Source organism: Schistocerca cancellata, chromosome 2 (assembly GCF_023864275.1).
Source record: "Schistocerca cancellata isolate TAMUIC-IGC-003103 chromosome 2, iqSchCanc2.1, whole genome shotgun sequence".
Classification (NCBI taxonomy): Eukaryota; Metazoa; Arthropoda; class Insecta; order Orthoptera; family Acrididae; genus Schistocerca; species Schistocerca cancellata.
In genome coordinates, this window is record NC_064627.1 from 957,389,384 (window position 1) to 957,411,970 (window position 22,587).

Consider the following 22,587-nt stretch of genomic DNA (forward strand, 5'->3'; position numbering starts at 1 on the left):
GCTTGAGTACCACTCCTCCGCTGTTCGATCGTGTGTATCGGAGAGCACCGAATTACGTAGGGATCCAAAGGGAACGGTGATGGACCTTAGGTACAGAAGAGACTGGAACAGCACATTACGTCCACATGCTAACACCTTTTTATTGGTCTTTTTCACTGACGCACATGTACATTACCATGAGAGGTGACGTACACGTACACACGTTGTTTCCGTTTTCAATTACGTAGTGGAGTAGAGTGTGTCCCGACATGTCAGGCCAATAGATGTTCAATGTGGTGGCCATCATTTGCTGCACACAATTGCAATCTCTGGCGTAATGAATGTCGTACACGCCGCAGTACATCTGGTGTAATGTCGCCGCAGGCTGCCACAATACGTTGTTTCATATCCTCTGGGGTTGTAGGCACATCACGGTACACATTCTCCTTTAACGTACCCCACAGAAAGAAGTCCAGAGGTGTAAGATCATGAGAACGGGCTGGCCAATTTATGCGTCCTCCACGTCCTATGAAACGCCCGTCGAACATCCTGTCAAGGGTCAGCCTAGTGTTAATTGCGGAATGTGCAGGGGCACCATCATGCTGATACCACATACGTCGACGCGTTTCCAGTGAGACGTTTTCGAGCAACGTTGGCAGATCATTCTGTAGAAACGCGATATATATTGCAGTGCTATCCAATACACACGATCGAACAGCGGAGGAGTGGTACTCAAGCGTCAACTTTAGGTGGTAATTAACATTTTACAATGCAACAAACGGCACTGATTACGTATTTGTTTATATGTTCAGATGTGCTAACAAAACTAACGTGGTTCCATTTAAAAAAACTTAGGTTTGTGTTAAAAAACATACTTCCGTGTATTTTTGTATGGTTTCTATTAAACAATTACACTGGCCCTTCTCCTCAAGTTCGGTCTGTGGAATCGGTTCGTCAGTATTTGATGTGGTTTACGAAATATATCCAGCGGTATATATATATATATATATATATATATATATATATATATATATATATATATACTTGCTTCGGCAGTACATATACTAAAATTGGAACGATACAGAGAAGATTAGCATGGCCCCTGCGCAAGGATGACACGCAAAATCGTGAAGCGTTCCACATTTTTTTAATTTCCCCCCCCCCCATGAACCATGGACCTTGCCGTTGGTGGGGAGGCTTGCGTGCCTCAGCGATACAGATAGCCGTACCGTAGGTACAACCACAACGGAGGGGTATCTGTTGAGAGGCCAGACAAACGTGTGGTTCCTGAAGAGGGGCAGCAGCCTTTTCAGTAGTTGCAAGGGCAACAGTCTGGATGATTGACTGATCTGGCCTTGTAACAATAACCAAAACGGCCTTGCTGTGCTGGTACTGCGAACGGCTGAAAGCAAGGGGAAACTACGGCCGTAATTTTTCCTGAGGGCATGCACCTTTACTGTATGATTAAATGATGATGGCGTCCTCTTGGGTAAAATATTCCGGAGGTAAAATAGTCCCCCATTCGGATCTCCGGGCGGGGACTACTCAAGAGGATGCCGTTATCAGGAGAAAGAAAACTGGCGTTCTACGGATCGGAGCGTGGAATGTCAGATCCCTTAATCGGGCAGGTAGGTTAGAAAATTTAAAAAGGGAAATGGATAGGTTAAAGTTAGATATAGTGGGAATTAGTGAAGTTCGGTGGCAGGAGGAACAAGACTTCTGGTCAGGTGACTACAGGGTTATAAACACAAAGTCAAATAGGGGTAATGCAGGAGTAGGTTTAATAATGAATAGGAAAATAGGAGTGCGGGTAAGCTACTACAAACAGCATAGTGAACGCATTATTGTGGCCAAGATAGATACGAAGCCCACACCTACTACAGTAGTACAAGTTTATATGCCAACTAGCTCTGCAGATGACGAAGAAATTGAAGAAATGTATGATGAAATAAAAGAAATTATTCAGATAGTGAAGGGAGACGAAAATTTAATAGTCATGGGTGACTGGAATTCGAGTGTAGGAAAAGGGAGAGAAGGAAACGTAGTAGGTGAATATGGATTGGGCTAAGAAATCAAAGAGGGAGCCGCCTGGTAGAATTTTGCACAGAGCACAACTTAATCATAGCTAACACTTGGTTTAAGAATCATGATAGAAGGTTGTATACATGGAAGAACCCTGGAGATACTAAAAGGTATCAGATAGATTATATAATGGTAAGACAGAGATTTAGGAACCAGGTTTTAAATTGTAAGACATTTCCAGGGGCAGATGTGGACTCTGACCACAATCTATTGGTTATGACCTGTAGATTAAAACTGAAGAAACTGCAAAAAGGTGGGAATTTAAGGAGATGGGACCTGGATAAACTGAAAGAACCAGAGGTTGTACAGAGTTTCAGGGAGAGCATAAGGGAACAATTGACAGGAATGGGGGAAAGAAATACAGTAGAAGAAGAATGGGTAGCTCTGAGGGATGAAGTAGTGAAGGCAGCAGAGGATCAAGTAGGTAAAAAGACGAGGGCTAGTAGAAATCCTTGGGTAACAGAAGAAATATTGAATTTAATTGATGAAAGGAGAAAATATAAAAATGCAGTAAGTGAAGCAGGCAAAAAGGAATACAAACGTCTCAAAAATGAGATCGACAGGAAGTGCAAAATGGCTAAGCAGGGATGGCTAGAGGACAAATGTAAGGCTGTAGAGGCTTATCTCACTAGGGGTAAGATAGATACTGCCTACAGGAAAATTAAAGAGACCTTTGGAGATAAGAGAACCACTTGTATGAACATCAAGAGCTCAGATGGATACCCAGTTCTAAGCAAAGAAGGGAAAGCAGAAAGGTGGAAGGAGTATATAGAGGGTCTATACAAGGGCGATGAACTTGAGGACAATATTATGGAAATGGAAGAGGATGTAGATGAAGACGAAATGGGAGATACGATACTGCGTGAAGAGTTTGACAGAGCACTGAAAAACCTGAGTCGAAACAAGGCCCCCGGAGTAGACAACATTCCAGTAGAACTACTGACGGCCTTGGGAGAGCCAGTCCTGACGAAACTCTACCATCTGGTGAGCAAGATGTATGAAGCAGGCAAAATACCCTCAGACTTCAAGAAGAATATAATAATTCCAATCCCAAAGAAAGCAGGTGTTGACAGATGTGAAAATTACCGAACAATCAGCTTAATAAGCCACAGCTGCAAAATACTAACACGAATTCTTTACAGACGAATGGAAAAACTGGTAGAAGCCGACCTCGGGGAAGATCAGTTTGGATTCCGTAGAAATGTTGGAACACGTGAGGCAATACTGACCTTACGACTTATCTTAGAAGAAAGATTAAGGAAAGGCAAACCTACGTTTCTAGCATTTGTAGACTTAGAGAAAGCTTTTGACAATGTTGACTGGAATACTCTCTTTCAAATTCTAAAGGTGGCAGGGGTAAAATACAGGGAGCGAAAGACTATTTACAATTTGTACAGAAACCAGATGGCAGTTATAAGAGTCGAGGGACATGAAAGGGAAGCAGTGGTTAAGAAGGGAGTAAGACAGGGTTGTAGCCTCTCCCCGATGTTATTCAATCTGTATATTGAGCAAGCAGTAAAGGAAACGAAAGAAAAATTCGGAGTAGGTATTAAAATCCATGGAGAAGAAATAAAAACGTTGAGGTTCGCCGATGACATTGTAATTCTGTCAGAGACAGCAAAGGACTTGGAAGAGCAGTTGAATGGAATGGATGGTGTCTTGAAGGGGGGATATAAGATGAACATCAACAAAAGCAAAACGAGGATAATGGAATGTAGTCGAATTAAGTCGGGTGATGTTGAGGGTATTAGATTAGGAAATGAGACACTTAAAGTAGTAAAGGAGTTTTGCTATTTGGGGAGCAAAATAACTGATGATGGTCGAAGTAGAGAGGATATAAAATGTAGACTGGCAATGGCAAGGAAAGCGTTTCTGAAGAAGAGAAATTTGTTAACATCGAGTATAGATTTAAGTGTCAGGAAGTCATTTCTGAAAGTATTTGTATGGAGTGTAGCCATGTATGGAAGTGAAACATGGACGGTAAATAGTTTGGACAAGAAGAGAATAGAAGCTTTCGAAATGTGGTGCTACATAAGAATGCTGAAGATTAGATGGGTAGATCACATAACTAATGAGGAAGTATTGAATAGGATTGGGGAGAAGAGAAGTTTGTGGCACAACTTGACTAGAAGAAGGGATCGGTTGGTAGGACATGTTCTGAGGCATCAAGGGATCACCAATTTAGTATTGGAGGGCAGCGTGGAGGGTAAAAATCGTAGGGGGAGACCAAGAGATGAATACACTAAGCAGATTCAGAAGGATGTAGGTTGCAGTAGGTACTGGGAGATGAAGAAGCTTGCACAGGATAGAGTAGCATGGAGAGCTGCATCAAACCAGTCTCAGGACTGAAGACCATAACAACAACAACATCCAGCGGTAACGTTAGGTGACTCACCCTGTATATATATATATATATATATATATATATATATATATATATATATATATATATATATATATATATATATATATACTCCTGGAAATTCATTGTCCCAGGAAGGGGAAACTTTATTGACACATTCCTGGGGTCAGATACATCACATGATCACACTGACAGAACCACAGGCACATAGACACAGGCAACAGAGCATGCACAATGTCGGCACTAGTACAGTGTATATCCACCTTTCGCAGCAATGCAGGCTGCTATTCTCCCATGGAGACGATCGTAGAGATGCTGGATGTAGTCCTGTGGAACGGCTTGCCATGCCATTTCCACCTGGCACCTCAGTTGGACCAGCGTTCGTGCTGGACGTGCAGACCGCGTGAGACGACGCTTCATCCAGTCCCAAACATGCTCAATGGGGGACAGATCCGGAGATCTTGCTGGCCAGGGTAGTTGACTTACACCTTCTGGAGCACGTTGGGTGGCACGGGATACATGCGGACGTGCATTGTCCTGTTGGAACAGCAAGTTCCCTTGCCGGTCTAGGAATGGTAGAACGATGGGTTCGATGACGGTTTGGATGTACCGTGCACTATTCAGTGTCCCCTCGACGATCACCAGTGGTGTACGGCCAGTGTAGGAGATCGCTCCCCACACCATGATGCCGGGTGTTGGCCCTGTGTGCCTCGGTCGTATGCAGTCCTGATTGTGGCGCTCACCTGCACGGCGCCAAACACGCATACGACCATCATTGGCACCAAGGCAGAAGCGACTCTCATCGCTGAAGACGACACGTCTCCATTCGTCCCTCCATTCACGCCTGTCGCGACACCACTGGAGGCGGGCTGCACGATGTTGGGGCGTGAGCGGAAGACGGCCTAACGGTGTGCGGGACCGTAGCCCAGCTTCATGGAGACGGTTGCGAATGGTCCTCGCCGATACCCCAGGAGCAGCAGTGGCCCTAATTTGCTGGGAAGTGGCGGTGCGGTCCCCTACGGCACTGCGTAGGATCCTTGGTGTGCATCCGTGCGTCGCTGCGGTCCGGTCACAGGTCGACGGGCACGTGCACCTTCCGCCGACCACTGGCGGCAACATCGATGTACTGTGGAGACCTCACGCCCCACGTGTTGAGCAATTCGGCGGTACGTCCACCCGGCCTCCCGCATGCCCACTATACGCCCTCGCTCAAAGTCCGTCAACTGCACATACGGTTCACGTCCACGCTGTCGCGGCATGCTACCAGTGTTAAAGACAGCGATGGAGCTCCGTATGCCACGGCAAACTGGCTGACACTGACGGCGGCGGTGCACAAATGCTGCGCAGCTAGCGCCATTCGACGGCCAACACCGCGGTTCCTGGTGTGTCCGCTGTGCCGTGCGTGTGATCATTGCTTGTACAGCCCTCTCGCAGTGTCCGGAGCAAGTATGGTGGGTCTGACACACCGGTGTCAATGTGTTCTTTTTTCCATTTCCAGGAGTATATATATATATATATATATATATATATATATATATATATATATATATATATAATGACTTATACTATTAAGGTAAATGCATTGTTTGTTCTCTATCAAAATCTTTCATTTGCTTAGTATGTCTATCAGTAGTTAGTGCCTTCAATAGTTTGAATCTTTTATTTAGCTGGCAGTAGTGGCGCTCGCTGTATTGCAGTAGTTCGAGTAACGAAGATTTTTTGTGAGGTAAGTGATTTGTGAAAGGTATAGGTTAATGTTAGTCAGTGCCATTCTTTTGTAGGGATTATTGAAAGTAAGACTGCGTTGCGCTGAAAATATTGTGTGTCAGTTTAGTGTTGATCAGAATAGGTAAAGAGCGAAATGTCTGAGTACGTTCATTTCTGCTCAGCTGTTTGAAAATCAAAAAACGTAAGATGTTTATCAGCACAATCATTCATTAATTTTTCTTAGGGGACGTTTCAGATGTCGTGAACAACAGCGAGCTGATGTCGGCGCAACACGCGAGATACTACGGCCCACAGACCTAGGAATCGAATCTTACTCCACGGTTGGTCCTCACTGCTAGCATTTCTCTCTCGCTCGCTCTTCTCAGCGTTATAGAGACTTCACAGAATACTTTTTTGGAACTTTTAATTGACAACATGTTAAATGACAAAAATGACAGTATTTACAATAGATACACACACACACACACACACCTTAATATTTACCGACATTCCCAAATGTACAAGGGATTGACGTCACTTGCAAATATACCATCACACCAACAGTTTGCACTCTCTGTCAACTTGTAACTGTATGTACATCAACTAATACCACAAATTGTGCATCCATCTGCATATTTTAAAGCATTAACCAATATATTACCCAAATGGTTAGGCAGTTATTACATGTAACAGATATAATCTTAAGAACCCCCTGCTCTCATCCAATCACTCCTTCCATCCTTTCCCTCCGTACCACTTTTTCTTTCTCTTCCTCTCCCTCTGTCTCCAGCCTTTCATTCATATCTGTGTATCCCAACCAAACTTGTTACTTATGTATAGTTTCACCACTGTGCCAACATGATTATTACAGTTAAAGTTTGCAACACGTCACCTGATTATATAAATGAATATGACGTTTAAGCTGTATTAACTTGACAAAATCGGATTTATATACCACCTGAAATATTTATTCTAAACACACACACACACACATTCATCACCTTGAAACAAATATCTCCAAAAACCCTTGAAACTTATTCTGTAATAATGTTGTTACGATGAATATTCTTTGTACATCGCGATAATGTTTCTCTTCTGTTACATGATCCTTGCACCTAATAGTTTCCATTCACCATATTTGCTTATAAAATATGACAGTATACATATGTTACGATAGTGAAACGAACCTGTAACTACTGGAGGAACTCTGTTTTACTTGTTTTATTCTTAGTGTTAGATATACGTTTAGTTTTTTCTCAAAAGAAACCCCAAACCATGTTCTGGAATAGTGTTTTGTTTCTTCACTAGACAGTGCCATAAGTTCCTCCAAAAACAACGCGACACACACACAAACATACACACACACACACACACACACACACACACACACACACACACACAAACAAACACATGTCATACTAACAAATGTAATTCCACTTGATGATGGAGGTTTAAAGCTTTGAAACGCATCATTGAGATAAATAGTGAGTGGTAACAGTAAAATTGTTGTTTCATTTTATGCTAACACGCGTACTGCATATTTCACACTTTCCTCCCGATTTCAGTGCATAATATTCTTTTACTGTTGCTTTATAAAGGAATCGAATTTGGGCTCTCCCCATTGTTATGGCTTTGGGACTGCCCTTCCTGTGCATTTATATCACCATGATTAGCTTCGATTTATTGTTGTTCAAAGTGACTGCTTGGCTCACACTTGCAAGACAGATCGAATAAGACCCTTCCAAGTTCAAAACGCACCGCTCACCTTCATTGGCTTTCATTTCTTCGCAGCAGTGATGCGCAGACGAAGTGTAACACCACAACCGGTCTGTCTTGAACCTGGAAAGGAACAGGGCAGTTGACTCTACTGCAGTTTTAGGCTAGTGAAAAAGTAGTTATGTGTATCGGAGGCACAGTAAATATTAATTCACAGTGTTAAAGTCGGATATGGGCAGTATTTGGCACCGGAGACTACAGCTGCCGTGTACGGATGACTGATGACACGCAAGTGTGTCAGCTCTTATCTGCAGCTCACGGTTCGTGAACTGTGTTAATTACAAACAGCACTTTAATCGTGAAAGTGGTGCATACGGTTGGAGAGTGTAATCGAGTTTACACAGTGCTGTTTGTCCGGTGCAATTATGTACATCGCCTTCGCGCGACAGGACAGTCTCAGTCGACAGATACAGTCGACATGGCGCGTTTTAATTAAATTAATTAATTAGGTCCGTGTGAAGCCACACAGGGGCGGACTCGAGCCCTGTACTCGGTGATTAGGGGCGACTGCCGGGGCTGTTCCAGTGGCGGAAATCTTAAGCTGGAAAAAGAGCGACTGGCGTGGAATTTATACTTCTTCTTCTAACACTTTTCCTCAATATGTTGCGGAGGAATAGCTTTTTGCTTCGCTGTTTGAAACTCACAAACTATTGGCACGTTTGATCCAGTCGTACATGTCTTGCTACACTGTATCAGGTGGTTAGCTATGCTTAATTACTGCGTCCCTTTTCCATATTTTATTTGCGGCGTCTTCACGTGTATCATATGCCACTCCTATCACTACACTGCCGAACTAATGAATTGTACTTGCTTAGCTTATATTCCTTGACATATTTATCTCTTGCTCAATAGTTTGAGTGGAGGTAAAAGAAGACTTGCTACAACTTACCCGATGGATATTTGTCCGAAATTTCATTGCCGTAAGGAGGGTGGGGAATAATCAAATGGGAATGCCATCTCACCAGCGTAAAGTCTATTTTTGGCGAAGAAAGATTTAATTGATTGAAAGTAATCAGGGAGACTAAGAAAATTATTAATTTGAGGAAAAATTCTTCTCTGAATTTTCATAGAAAAACGGAAAGTGGGAAACGGACATATGGGCCAGCAAATTAACTAGCGTGAAGTCTAGTGTTATAAAAAAAAAACTGTTTAACGCCTGGAAAGTAATAAGTGTAATAAATACATTATATTTCATGTTTTTAGACTATAATTTTAAAATAAAAATTTAAGAAAGCGGTCAAACGTTTTGTGAAATAATTTCTCTAAAAGTAAGAACGGTGAAGCACTTAACGCCCCTTTGAATGAGGTAGAAATCATATGCAGCAAATGAGGTGCCGATTGAGAATTTTAAGTTTGTTTACCTTGGAATTGTAAAAGGTACTAGAGGATATTTATCTAGTGGTCTACATAATCTCCCAGACAAATTCTAAGAGTCTAAAGTAAGCAATGAATTTTGAATTTCTCATGGGAACCTCATTTGCTGTGCTTCATTTCGAGCATCATTCACCGGAGCGTCGAATGTTGCTCCAATCTATTTTATTTCTTACTTTTAGACAAATCATTTCACTATACTTTTGACAATTTTTATATATACTTTTTTGTGGGGGGAGAAGTCTTCGGAAATCTCTTTCCTGTTTACTTTAATCATTACTTCCTTGTGATACAAAGTGTTCTGAAAAAATGTCATCCTATTTTACAAGACTGTATTTTCCACATGAAACTTAATGTAGACTAGGGATACGTTTGAACCGTGACAGAAAGTTTACGCTGGCGCCAGTTGATATGTTGCCGGTTCATGTAATTGGCGACTGGGGTCCCCCTGGTGCATCTAGTCCGCTCGTCCATTTCTCAGACTGCGACCATACAGCAAAAACACATCAGCAATAGGCATTTTGCGTTCTCTGTTTGGTAGAGAACACGGCACTGCACCTCTTGCAGCGTAAGGAATGTTCGGATCTCGCATAGCAGCATTGACCCCCAAGCCGCTTGATCTCATGGTCTGTAATGTTCTTTATGGGGGCTTCTGAATGGCACCTTCTGTCTGTCTGCGCTTCCAACAGATTTGTTAACTTGCATGGGGGCTTAGTTAAATATTAACGAAAAAATGCAAATATTTTTAGTAGCTGTATGTCCGATTACGCAAGTCTCGTAAACGGCTGGCCCTGACTAGTTTTAGTACGCAATCTGACTGCTTAGAATGACAACAAAGAATGTAAGAAAATTTTCGTTAACACAGTTAATTAATTAAGTCCCCAGCAACTATAAAACCTACGAAACCAACAAAGCACAAGTGTAGCTGTTCTGTATGTGGTAGTATGACTCAACGCACATCTGGCACGGTTCTTCTTCAACAAGACAAGAATTTTTAAATACCAATTATACTGACGTGATAAAAGAAAATTACAAATACTATAATTGTGCAAGAAAACCAAAATTACACTCCAATACAAGAACACACGCCAGATGCTTTGTTGACTGAACCTGTAATGACACATTATTCAGGTCACTGAAAGAATAAAAGAATAAAAGAAAATACCTCCATATATATTGACGAAATGCACTCTGACCATTACAATATCTCCATTAGAACATCATCATCTCTCCCATCAAACCACTGCATAAAACATGGAACAACACTCTCCACTACCGCATCTCACTCTGACTTCAGCTACAAGCAGTGTCCACCACAACTTCTCGGCAAGAACTCTTGCCGCTACGTCTCAAAAATCACTGCCAGTGGAGGCGGCGGAACAATACTCTCTAGCGCGATCTTTGGCGCTGTGGCTCAGTGTAGCCACCTTTCATATGCCCTTCCTCCACGGGCTAGAATTTGATGGTATTTTTGCCAGCATTGGTGGTGAAAATACCACCAAATTCGTCAAAAAAATACAGACAAAAATAAAAGATAATATTAATACGTAAATATCATATAACTAGATAAAATTTTGGCTTTGCACTGACCTTTCAATAGCCTAATATATAAAATACACTAAGCAATACAAATTCTTTCATACATGTGACTTTACATAATAGTTTACACAAGTATTATGTGGTTAAACAGTTCAATCAATAGCGTCAGCAATGACGAATATGTACAGGTAAGAGTCTTATAACTTTTCACAAACAGTAAAGCACAAAAAATCAGTTTATACAAATATTCACATAAAATGTTTTACAACAAGTAGTTGACAGTTCCAGCAGTAGCACCCAGCAATGTTGAATAGGTGCTACAGCAACAAGTGACATCATCTCAGTAGAAGCAGTCCATCAGTGGCACCCAGCAATGTTGAGTAGGTGCAGACAGCATCAGGTGACATCATTTCAGTAGAAGCAGTCCATCAGTGGCACCCAGCAATGTTGAGTAGGTGCAGACTCCAACAGGTGACATCATTTCAGTAGAAGCAGTCCATCAATGGCACCCAGCAATGTTGAGTAGGTGCAGACTCCAACAGGTGACATCATTTCAGTAGAAGCAGTCCATCAGTGGCACCCAGCATTGTGGAACAGATGCAGACTCCATCAGGTGACATCATTTCAGTAGAAGCAGTCCATCAGTGGCACCCAGCAATGTTGAGTAGGTGCAGACACCATCAGGTGACATCATTTCAGTACAAGCAGTTCATCAGTGGTACCCAGCAATGTTGAGTAGGTGCAGACTCCATCAGGTGACATCATTTCAGTAGAAGCAGTCCATCAGTGGCACCCAGCAATGTTGAGTAGGTGCAGACACCATCAGGTGACATCATTTCAGTAGAAGCAGTTCATCAGTGGCACCCAGCATTGTGGAACAGGTGCAGACTCCATCAGGTGACATCATTTCAGTAGAAGCAGTCCATCAGTGGCACCCAGCAATGTTGAGTAGGTGCAGACTCCAACAGGTGACATCATTTCAGTAGAAGCAGTCCATCAATGGCACCCAGCAATGTTGAGTAGGTGCAGACTCCAACAGGTGACATCATTTCAGTAGAAGCAGTCCATCAGTGGCACCCAGCATTGTGGAACAGGTGCAGACTCCATCAGGTGACAGCATTTCAGTAGAAGCAGTCCATCAGTGGCACCCAGCAATGTTGAGTAGGTGCAGACACCATCAGTTGACATCATTTCAGTAAAAACAGTTCATCAGTGGCACCCAGCATTGTGGAACAGGTGCAGACTCCATCAGGTGACATCATTTCAGTAGAAGCAGTCCATCAGTGGCACCCAGCATTGTGGAACAGGTGCAGACTCCATCAGGTGACATCATTTCTGTAGAAGCAGTACATCAGTGGCACCCAGCAATGTTGAGTAGGTGCAGACAGCAGTCCATAATATTCACTATCCCTAATCACACTGTTCATCAGCAGAAATTAAACATGTCCTAGTGGCACCAATCATGTAGAAAAAGTACAAGTAACAGTCCATAATATTTACTATCACTGATCACACAGTTCATCAGCAGAAATTAAACATTTCTAAGTGTCACACATCATGTTGAAAAGTGCAGGTAACAGTTCATAATATTCACCATCACTACTCAGACATTTCAAGCATGAACAATAGTTTGAATACACATACAAATGCTTTTACAATGCTCTTACACTAAACATACAAATTCTAATAAACACACAAATGATGTCAGATAATTGTCATATTAACTATCACAAATACACAAACATCAGTAAACCTATAATATTTATGGGTGTCAGTGCAAGCCACTACAAACAAATAAAATAATATTTAGGAGATAGGTGGTTAGGATCAGGAAAGGAAAACACACAAAACACACTCACTCATCTTTCATCCACATTAAGTACTACTGTGTAATTGAATAGTGTTAACTGTGTAAATCCACTTCTGTCAAAATTTCATGTTCATCATGTGTATCAAGTAGTAGTGACAGCAATGTATAACAGTCAATAATAGTTAAGTCAACGTCATAGTCATCATGTCAAGAACAATGTTTGCCAAGCCAGATCAAAATGTACGGTTGCTGAACAACTGTCAGTGTGCCAAGATATGCAACTTCCTCTCTCCAAAAAAAAAAAGTACATACTGCTTAGTGATTTAACAAAGTGTGTGTAGACAATCTTCCTTCCATTTTAGTGTTCTAGTCTGCTATCTTCATCCTCCTTGTTCCATATAGACCAACAACAACAAAAAATATGCACCTCACTTATTTTACCTCTTATACACCATAACTCCAATCAACTTCATATAATCTCAATACCTCCATAATACCTCTTCAATACGTCGATACATATAAACCTTATTGCCAGTATCATTTCACTTCCATAACAACTCTTTCCTCTAGTCAGTCTCCTCGATCGAGTACAGATAAAATCCTAATGCAAACCTCCTCATCCCATACAATCCGAAGACACACTGTCAACACACAACCTCTGTGTAATCCATCTGACCAAAATCTTCTACTCATTATGAATTATAAACAAATAATGCATACATGACCTCTAACAGACTTAGTTCGAATAACTCTCAGTAATTAAGTACGATTACGGAGTGTGAATGATCCTAATATTTCACAGTGTGTACACCACTTCAAGAATTATGGCAAACAGAAGCAAACATGTGGAGTATTTCTTGTGTCAAGTGTCACTTCCTATTTCAATTGCTCACGAAAAATGCAGTGTAATAACTGTGTTGGTATGTCATGTCGTTAGCTTCCTTCCTATTGGCATACATTTATACAGCTTTCATAAAACCTCCAGCTCATGTGACTTCTATGATGTTTCTTGTACTAAAGTCGCTCGTCGAATTACTTCAGTTCATTTTCTTATCTTAAAAATATAAGGCACTGAGCGTAAGCAAGGCAAGCAATAACGAGTAAATATACCAGTAGTGAACAGAATGTCAACAAGTGGATGCAGCACAAATTCTATAACGAGGCTTCGCCAAGCGAACAAACCGTAACCCATACCACATCGTAACCCACACTCCATGTCCGTACACTGTACATCAGCATTGCTATATACCAAATTAAAGTATAGTTATGACAACAAGCAGAAATGTGTAAATGTGCAATCCATACGCATAGCAGTAAACATATATCTTACGTACTAAACAGGTCATTAGCATCGTATCTTAATAAGTAAACATGAAGGCGCAAGCAGATAAATCACAAAGTATAACTTACATACCTAACCACATCAGCACAACTAATCAGGTGACAATTATAATTTAAATAAATAGGCACAGCAGGCACATAATTAAAAATATGACATCAGTGAAAAAGCAGTGCAGCCAAGCGATGCATAATATAAACAAGTAACAATCCAGTTCATTAATAATCATTGTCAAAATCAGTTAACGTACGCAAGCACGTCGCTTCACAAGTAATTTCAGTGAACATGTAATTAGCACAAAGTATGAATCACGTAATCGTGAGCAGTAAATTACGTCTAAAGTACGTACCTAAGTGGAAATATGTTACCTGAAAAATAAACTCAATTAATAATTACCTTTTTAGTTTATTACTTTCTTACTCGAAATGACATTTTTCCTGAAATTTTCTCGATAGCAAGTCGTCTTAACGTCGGACACGCACAGAATTTACCTGAAGTTCTTAAATATTTTATAGAACCGTATACTGAAAAATACTGAATGTTAATAACAGAATTCATCAAGTCACTATAGCTTTATACTGAATTTAGTTGGAGAAATTAGACTGTGTATTTATTTACGGCTGTCAGTGCATTCGCACTGAGCGCTCGATCAGCTGTAGGCGCGTGACGTAGGAAGTGATTGTTTGCGGTCAACGACTGCCTTGTGCGGCGCGCAGACTTGACTGTTGCTTTGAGTATATGCCGCCGCCAAAACACAGCGCGGTATCCTTGTACTCTCCGCATGTTTACATGTAGCTGTTAGTTTCTCAAAAGTATGTCATTCCTAAAAAATTTTTTAAAAGTATATCATTCCACAAAAATTTTAACGTTAGATATATGATGTATTCCTTTAGAGCGTCGTGATTTAAGAGTTTCTACTTCAACAGTGTTATCATGAATAATTTTGCGAATTCTATATGGACCGTTATAAAGCAGAAAAAATTTGCGACATAAGCCTTTTCCTTTGTGAGACAAACGATGAGACGTAATTAACACCATCTGACCAACTGACAAGATTTTTGAACGACCAGGACGCTTAGCTGATTTCTCTCTTCTAGCAGCCGCAGATATAATATTTCGTAGAGCCAGGTTGACAACTTCAGAATGCCGCAGTTTCCATGAAGGCGGAAAAGGAACGATTTCAGAAATGCGATTTGTCGGTGCTTTGTCTTTTAATATCAGTATAGGTGGTAAAGAAGTTGAGTCGTTAGGAAGTTCATTCAGAATGTTTTGAAAAATATGAAGATACTGATCCCAAGTTCTGTGATTCTGATGACAATAAAGACGACACAATTTATTGATTTCCTTCATCCATCTCTCTGAAGCGTTAGATTGAGGGTGAAAAAGTGAAATGAAAATTGGTTTAATTTTACGACGCCGTAGAGTACGAAGCCAAATTTTAGAACGAAACTGTGATCCATTATCTGATATAACCTTATCAACATGACCCACTCCTTTAAGAAAATGTTTGATGAAAGCATTAGATACTGAACGAGCTGTTGCTTTGCGTAACGGTGTAAAACACACATATTTTGATGTCAACTCCACTGCTACGAAAATGTACGCAAAACCATTAGTAGATCGAACCACTGGACCGAACAAATCAACTGCAGCCATGTCCTTTAATTTTGCTGGAATGATAGGAAACAACGGTGCTCTGTGAGAAACTGTCGGCGGCTTAGCCTTTTGACATAATTTGCATTTGGCAAGAACAGATCGAATACGTTTTTCCATATTACTGAAGTAACAATTTTCTCGCAATTTATGAAAGCATTTTCTGGGACCAAAGTGTGCATAGCTGAAATGCGTATACCAAATCAGCTTATTAACCCACTCATCAGGAATACAAACTAACCAAACAGAGTTGTCGATCGATTTTCGTTTAAAAAGAACTTTCCAGATAGATGGCAAAAACGAGGTGTGACCAAATTGTCCAATTTAACAAAGCGTCTAAGAAAATTACAGACACCAAGAAAACTACGAACATCACGTTTTGTGGTAGGAACAGCATAATTACGAATAGCGTCTAATTTTTCTGGATCAGGAAGAATACCTTCTGTAGAAATAATGTGACCGAGAAATTTCACCTGAGAACGACCAAATTCAGATTTTTCTAAGTTCACCGTAATGCCAACTCTTGCAAAAATACGTAATAATGAATCCAAAATTTTGTTATGCTCCCTCCAAGAACGTTTAGCAATAAAAATGTCGTCAACATATGAAGTAATATTGTCACGAAGATAAACAGGTAAAAATTCATTTAAACTACGAATGAATGCTGCTGAAGGTACAGTAACTCCACATGGTAATTTCCGAAATCACTTTTGGGTAAATTAGTCAAATCCGGTTATTGTTTACTTACTCACTAGATAGATTGATAGTTGAAGAGTTGTTTCGATAGATGCAAAGAATAGTAAAAGAGTAGACAGCGGTACAGAAAACTAAAAGAGAAATAGCACCACTACAGCTCGGGGCCCTATGCTCGCTATGGCACATATTCACTTAAGAGTAGTGAATCCCCTGAGGACATTAATAGCTGCACATTAATTTCAGTTTGTGACTTAGTGGCACATTTGGCGGAAGTACGTACGTAAATTGATCTAACCATGAACATGGATGTATGTCATTCTTAGATTTGCGAAAGATCTTAAATTTCGGAACAGTTAAGAAGTGTTTATAGTCGAAGTTTTCGCCTCGTGGCGACAAAGACCTACCGCGTCTGTCCCAGTCCCAAAGTCGATTATTGTCAAGTTCGCGCACCTGGCGCTCTCTTGTTGCATCCCGTAAATGAAACAAATTATTTTCTTCAAACCCCTCTGCTAAACTAAGACTTGTCAATTTATCTGAGATCTCCTCAACTCTTTCCGATGAGTCACTTAATTGTCCTTTCTGTTTATTTACGTCTTCCGTAAGTGTCGCGACTCGGTTTTCAGTATTGACACATTTGGTTGTTAACTGTTCATATTGTTGTGTTATGTTATTTAATCTGTCATTTGATACGGACTCCTCGATTCTCGCAAGTATTTCTTCCTTATCGTGTGCACATTGTAAATTTAACTCTGAAAATTTCTGTACTATCACGCGATCTTTTTCTTCCTGTTCCCTGCCCTGTTCCTCTTGTCTGATTTCTGTTGAAATTAAGCTATTATTGCGAGCATTCAAAATCGGTTGTACTTCTTCTCTGATTTCTTTCTTTAATTCATCTTTTATGTTTTTGAAACATGTCCCCGTTCGTGAGCCTAACTGTGTTTCCATTGTTCCCATATCTGTTTCTAATTCAGATCGTAACTGTGATCTCACTGCTTTCATCTCTGTTATAATTGTTCCTAATTCTGTTTCTAACCGTGTTCCCAAATTTAATATTGCACTCATCAACTGCTCCATAGTAACTGGTTCGAAACTCTTTTCACCCCTAACATTTCCCACAAAACTAACTTCCTTCTGCATAGCCATAAGGCCATCTGTATTCGATACTATTCCAGAATCTTCTGTCGTTAATCTCGGGTTCTGTGAATTTTCTGATTGAGAAAAATTTTGAAATGGTTCCGGACTATTTTCCCGACTTATTACATTGTTTTCCACTTCATTATCCATCATACTGTTTTCCTCTGTTGGCGAGTTCGCCATGTCAACAATTTCGTCATTCTGACTATCCATCATTTTTGCCTTTTTCATCGATCGCGTAATCATATACAAAACATACCAAACTCGTCACTATATGAAAATTACACACAATGACACTTTATCACCAACAATATCAATCACACGAAATGCTTCCTTCAAACACGATTAACGAACAATAGAAGAATGACAATCACCAATCTACACATGCAAAATAGACTACAATTACTGAACTACAGATTACTACAACAATACTACTGTCTACTATTTTTGCAATCAGAAGAATTCCAAGGGACGATCCGAAGGAGCGGTCGCCACGTGCATGGGGGCTTAGTTAAATATTAACGAAAAAATGCAAATATTTTTAGTAGCTGTATGTCCGATTACGCAAGTCTCGTAAACGGCTGGCCCTGACTAGTTTTAGTACGCAATCTGACTGCTTAGAATGACAACAAAGAATGTAAGAAAATTTTCGTTAACACAGTTAATTAATTAAGTCCCCAGCAACTATAAAACCTACGAAACCAACAAAGCACAAGTGTAGCTGTTCTGTATGTGGTAGTATGACTCAACGCACATCTGGCACGGTTCTTCTTCAACAAGACAAGAATTTTTAAATACCAATTATACTGACGTGATAAAAGAAAATTACAAATACTATAATTGTGCAAGAAAACCAGAATTACACTCCAATACAAGAACACACGCCAGATGCTTTGTTGACTGAACCTGTAATGACACATTATTCAGGTCACTGAAAGAATAAAAGAATAAAAGAAAATACCTCCATATATATTGACGAAATGCACTCTGACCATTACAATATCTCCATTAGAACATCATCATCTCTCCCATCAAACCACTGCATAAAACATGGAACAACACTCTCCACTACCGCATCTCACTCTGACTTCAGCTACAAGCAGTGTCCACCACAACTTCTCGGCAAGAACTCTTGCTGCTACGTCTCAATAATCACTGCCAGTGGAGGCGGCGGAACAATACTCTCTAGCGCGATCTTTGGCGCTGTGGCTCAGTGTAGCCACCTTTCAAACTGCGACGCCGCGTAATAATAGCAGCGAATACAGTAAATCCAGACACTCTCGCAAAAGTATGGGACGAATTAGACTGTCGTCTCGATATTTATCGTGCGTCCGGTGCAGGGGAGAGATTCAAGAGGCATCACAAAAAGTACTAGGTAGCTTAACATAGGAAGACGTCCAAGATACAGTTAAAAAGTGGGAGTAACTTCGGGATCGGTGTATCAGCTCCCAGTGGGACTACTTCCAAGATGATGTTGCGAGGTAAGATAGAGTCAAAGAATAATAATGTTAATTAATACACTGTCTGGCAAAAAAGTGAAGTACCCAGAAGCTATGGTCGAATGTCAATATAACTTCGTACACGTACGCACTATCGGCACGCATGTAAATAATTGGAGTTGAAATTCTCTGTGACAGGCAGAACAGCCTCCGAAATGCATTACTGCTGTTCGTGTTTAGTTTTGTTACTAGACCTGGTAGGGTCTATCTACAAGATACGCCGCAAGCCACCGTACGGTGCGTGGCGGAGGGTACCCTCTACCACTACTAGTCGTCTCCTTTCCTGTTCCACTCGCAAACGGAGCGAGGAAAAAACGACTGTCTATATGCCTCCGTATGAGCCCTAATTTCTCGGATCTTATCTGTCCCTTGCGCGCGATGTATGTTGGCAACAGTAGAATCGTTCGGCAGTCATCTTCAAATGCCGTTTGTCTAAAGTTTCTCAGTAGTGTTTCTCGAAAAGAGCGTCGCCTTCCCTCCAGGGACTCCCAATGGAAAGATCTAAGCGGGTTGTTCGAATGTAATGGTAATGAATCTGGCAGCCCGCCCCTGAACTACTTCGATGTCTTCCTGCAATCTGTCTTGGTACGGATCCCAAACACTCGAGCTGTAATGAAGAATAGTATGCTCCAACGACCTATATGTAGTCCCCTTTACAGGTGAACTCCTCTTTCCTGATATTCTCCCATTAAACCGAAGTCGACCATCCGCCTTCTGTGCCACAGTTCTCACATGCTCGTTCCATCTCATATCGCTTTGCAACGTTGTACCCAAATATTTAAATGACGTGATTGTGTCAAGCAAGACACCAGTAATACTGTATCCGAACATTACAGGTTTTATCTCCCAACTTATCCGCATCAACTTACATTTTTCCACATTTAGGTCTAGTTACCATTCGTAACACCAATTGGAATTTTGTCTAAGTCGTCTTGTATCTTCCTAAAGTCACTCAAGTTACATCTTGCCGTACACCACGGCATATCAGCAAACAACCGCAGTTTGTAGCCCACCCTGTCCGCCAAATCATTTATGTATACAGAGAACTCCTGACGATCCCTTTACGTCTGATGAACACTCGCCGTCGAGGACAACATACTGGGTTTTATTATTTGAGAAGTCTTCGAGGCACACACGTATCTGTGACGTTATTCCACCTTCGTTAAAAACCTGCAATGAGGCACCATGTCAAACGCTTTTCACAAATCCACAAATATGGAATCTCCCTGTTGCCCTTCATCCATGGTTCACAGTACATCATTTGAGAAAAGGGCAAACAGAGTTTCGCACGAGCGCTGCTTTCTAATACCATGCTGATTGTGGACATAAGCTTCTCAGTCTCAGGTAAGTTTATTATCTACATCTACATTTATACCCTGCAAGCCACCCTACGGTGTGTGGCGGAGGGCACTTTACGTGCCACTGTCATTACCTCCCTTTCCTGTTCCAGTCGTGTATGGTTCGCGGGAAGAACGATTGCCGGGAAGCCTCCGTGCGCGCTCGAATCTCTCGAATTTTACTTTCGTGATCTCCTCGGGAGGTATAAGTAGGGGGAAGCAATATATTCGATACCTCATCCAGAAACGCACCGTCTCGAAAACCGGACAGCAAGCTACACCGCGATGCAGAGCGCCTCTCTTGAAGAGTCTGCCACTTGAGTTTGTTAAACATCTCCGTAACGCTATCACGGTTACCAAACAACCCTGTGACGGAACGCGCCGCTCATCTTTGGATCTCCTCTGTCTCCTCCGTCTGGTACGGATCCCACACTGATGAGCAATACTCAAGTATAGGTCGAACGAGTGTTTTGTAAGCCACCTCCTTTGTTGATGGACTACGTTTTCTAAGGACTCTCCCAATGACTCTCAACCTGGCACCCGCCTTACCAACAATTAATTTTATATGATCATTCCACTTCAAATCGTTCCGTACGCATACTCCCAGATATTTTACAGAAGTAACTGCTACCTGATGTTATATTTGAACTGAGAATATGTTCAAGGAGTCTGCAGCAAAAAGAAGATAAGAAAATTTATCTGTAATTTCCCGGATCCGTTCTGTGGTGTCACCGCCAGACACCACACTTGCTAGGTGGTAGCTTTTAAATCGGCCGCGGTCCGCTAGTATACGACGGACCCGCGTGTCGCCACTGTCAGTAATTGCAGACCGAGCGCCGCCACACGGCAGGTCTAGAGAGACGTACCAGCACTCGCCCCAGTTGTACAGTCGACGTTGCTAGCTATGGTTCACTGAGAATTACGCTCTCATTTGCCGAGACGATAGTTAGCATAGCCTTCAGCTACATTTGCTACGACCTAGCAAGGCGCCGTATTCAATTGATATTGAGATTCTATTAATGTATCAACAAGAGCGATGTTCTACAAATGTGGATTAAAGTTAAGTATTCCAGAAGCTACGTACTTTTCTTTATAGCATTCATTGCGTATCCTGTTTCAGACCTCACGCCAGCCTGCGTGAGTTTAAGCGCGTGCCTTTCGGCTTCCTCTCATTGTGTCTAGGCTGTCTTGTCTAGACACAACACGTTCTTTTACCCTTCTTATGTACTGGAATAACTTTCGCTTTTTTCCAGTCGCTTGGGGCTTTGTGCTGGGCGAGACATTCATGCTAAATGCACGCTAGATAAGGCGCCAATGCTGTAGGGTACTCCTCGGAAAATCAAACTGGGATTCCATCCGGACCTGGTGTTTATTTGCTTTCAGATCTTTCAGTTGATTTCTACGCCAGGGATGCTTGTTACTACGTCGTCCATACGGGTGTCTGTCCGATAGTCAAACTACGGTGAATTTGTACGGTCTCCGGTGTGAACGGTTTCTTGAATGTGAAATTTAAAGTTTCGGCTTTCGTTTATCTTCAACTGCCACAGCAGACTGGTTAACAACGGACCAATAGAAGTCTTAGACCTGCTTAACGATTTTATGTAAGACCAGAATTTTCACGGGTCCTCTGCCAGATCTTCTGCTGACCAGTGATGGCGGTATTTGTTGTATGCTTCGAGCTTAGATCTTTTTGTATTTGTTGTATGCTTCGAGCTTAGATCTTTTTACAGACGCTCCAGTCTCTACCAACCTTCGCTTATCGTTATTCGAGCGTTCCCTTTTGAACCGAGAGTGCAACACAGTCTCTTCATTCTCAGCATCCTCCGAATTTCGTTATTAAACCATGGTGGGTCTTTCCCATCCTTTAAACCCTTGGTAGGCACGTAACTCTCCTGACCACGCTTTAAAATCTGCTTAAACTTTACCCACAATTCCTCTACATTCATCTCACTGGAACTAAGTGATGTCAGTTCACTGTGTAAGTGCGATGCTGGTAACTGCTTATCTGCTCTATCTAGCAGAAACGCTCTCATAGCCTACTTGATTGATTTATTAACTTTCGTAATCATAGGTGCTACAATGACATCGTGGTCGCTAATCCCCGTTTCTATACTGCCAGTGTCGATAAGGTCCGGCGTGTGGGCTGCCGAGACCATTTTCAGAAAACGTGTTTAAAAGTTTTTCACCTGACTGTCTGCCTGTAACCCCGCAATGAATCCATAGACGTACCAGTCTATACTCGGTAGGTTAAAATCGCCTCCAACTGGCCGGCCGGAGCGGCCGAGCGGTTCTAGGCGCTACAG

At 41.5% G+C, this 22,587-nt stretch overlaps 1 non-coding gene across 1 annotated transcript; it reads left to right on the forward strand.

Annotated features, from left to right (window-relative positions):
- Positions 1-1,019: 1,019 nt before the first annotated feature.
- LOC126163326 (U6 spliceosomal RNA) lies at positions 1,020-1,126 on the forward strand. The gene has a single exon (XR_007535217.1). It is a non-coding gene; the product is annotated as a U6 spliceosomal RNA (small nuclear RNA).
- Positions 1,127-22,587: the final 21,461 nt, after the last annotated feature.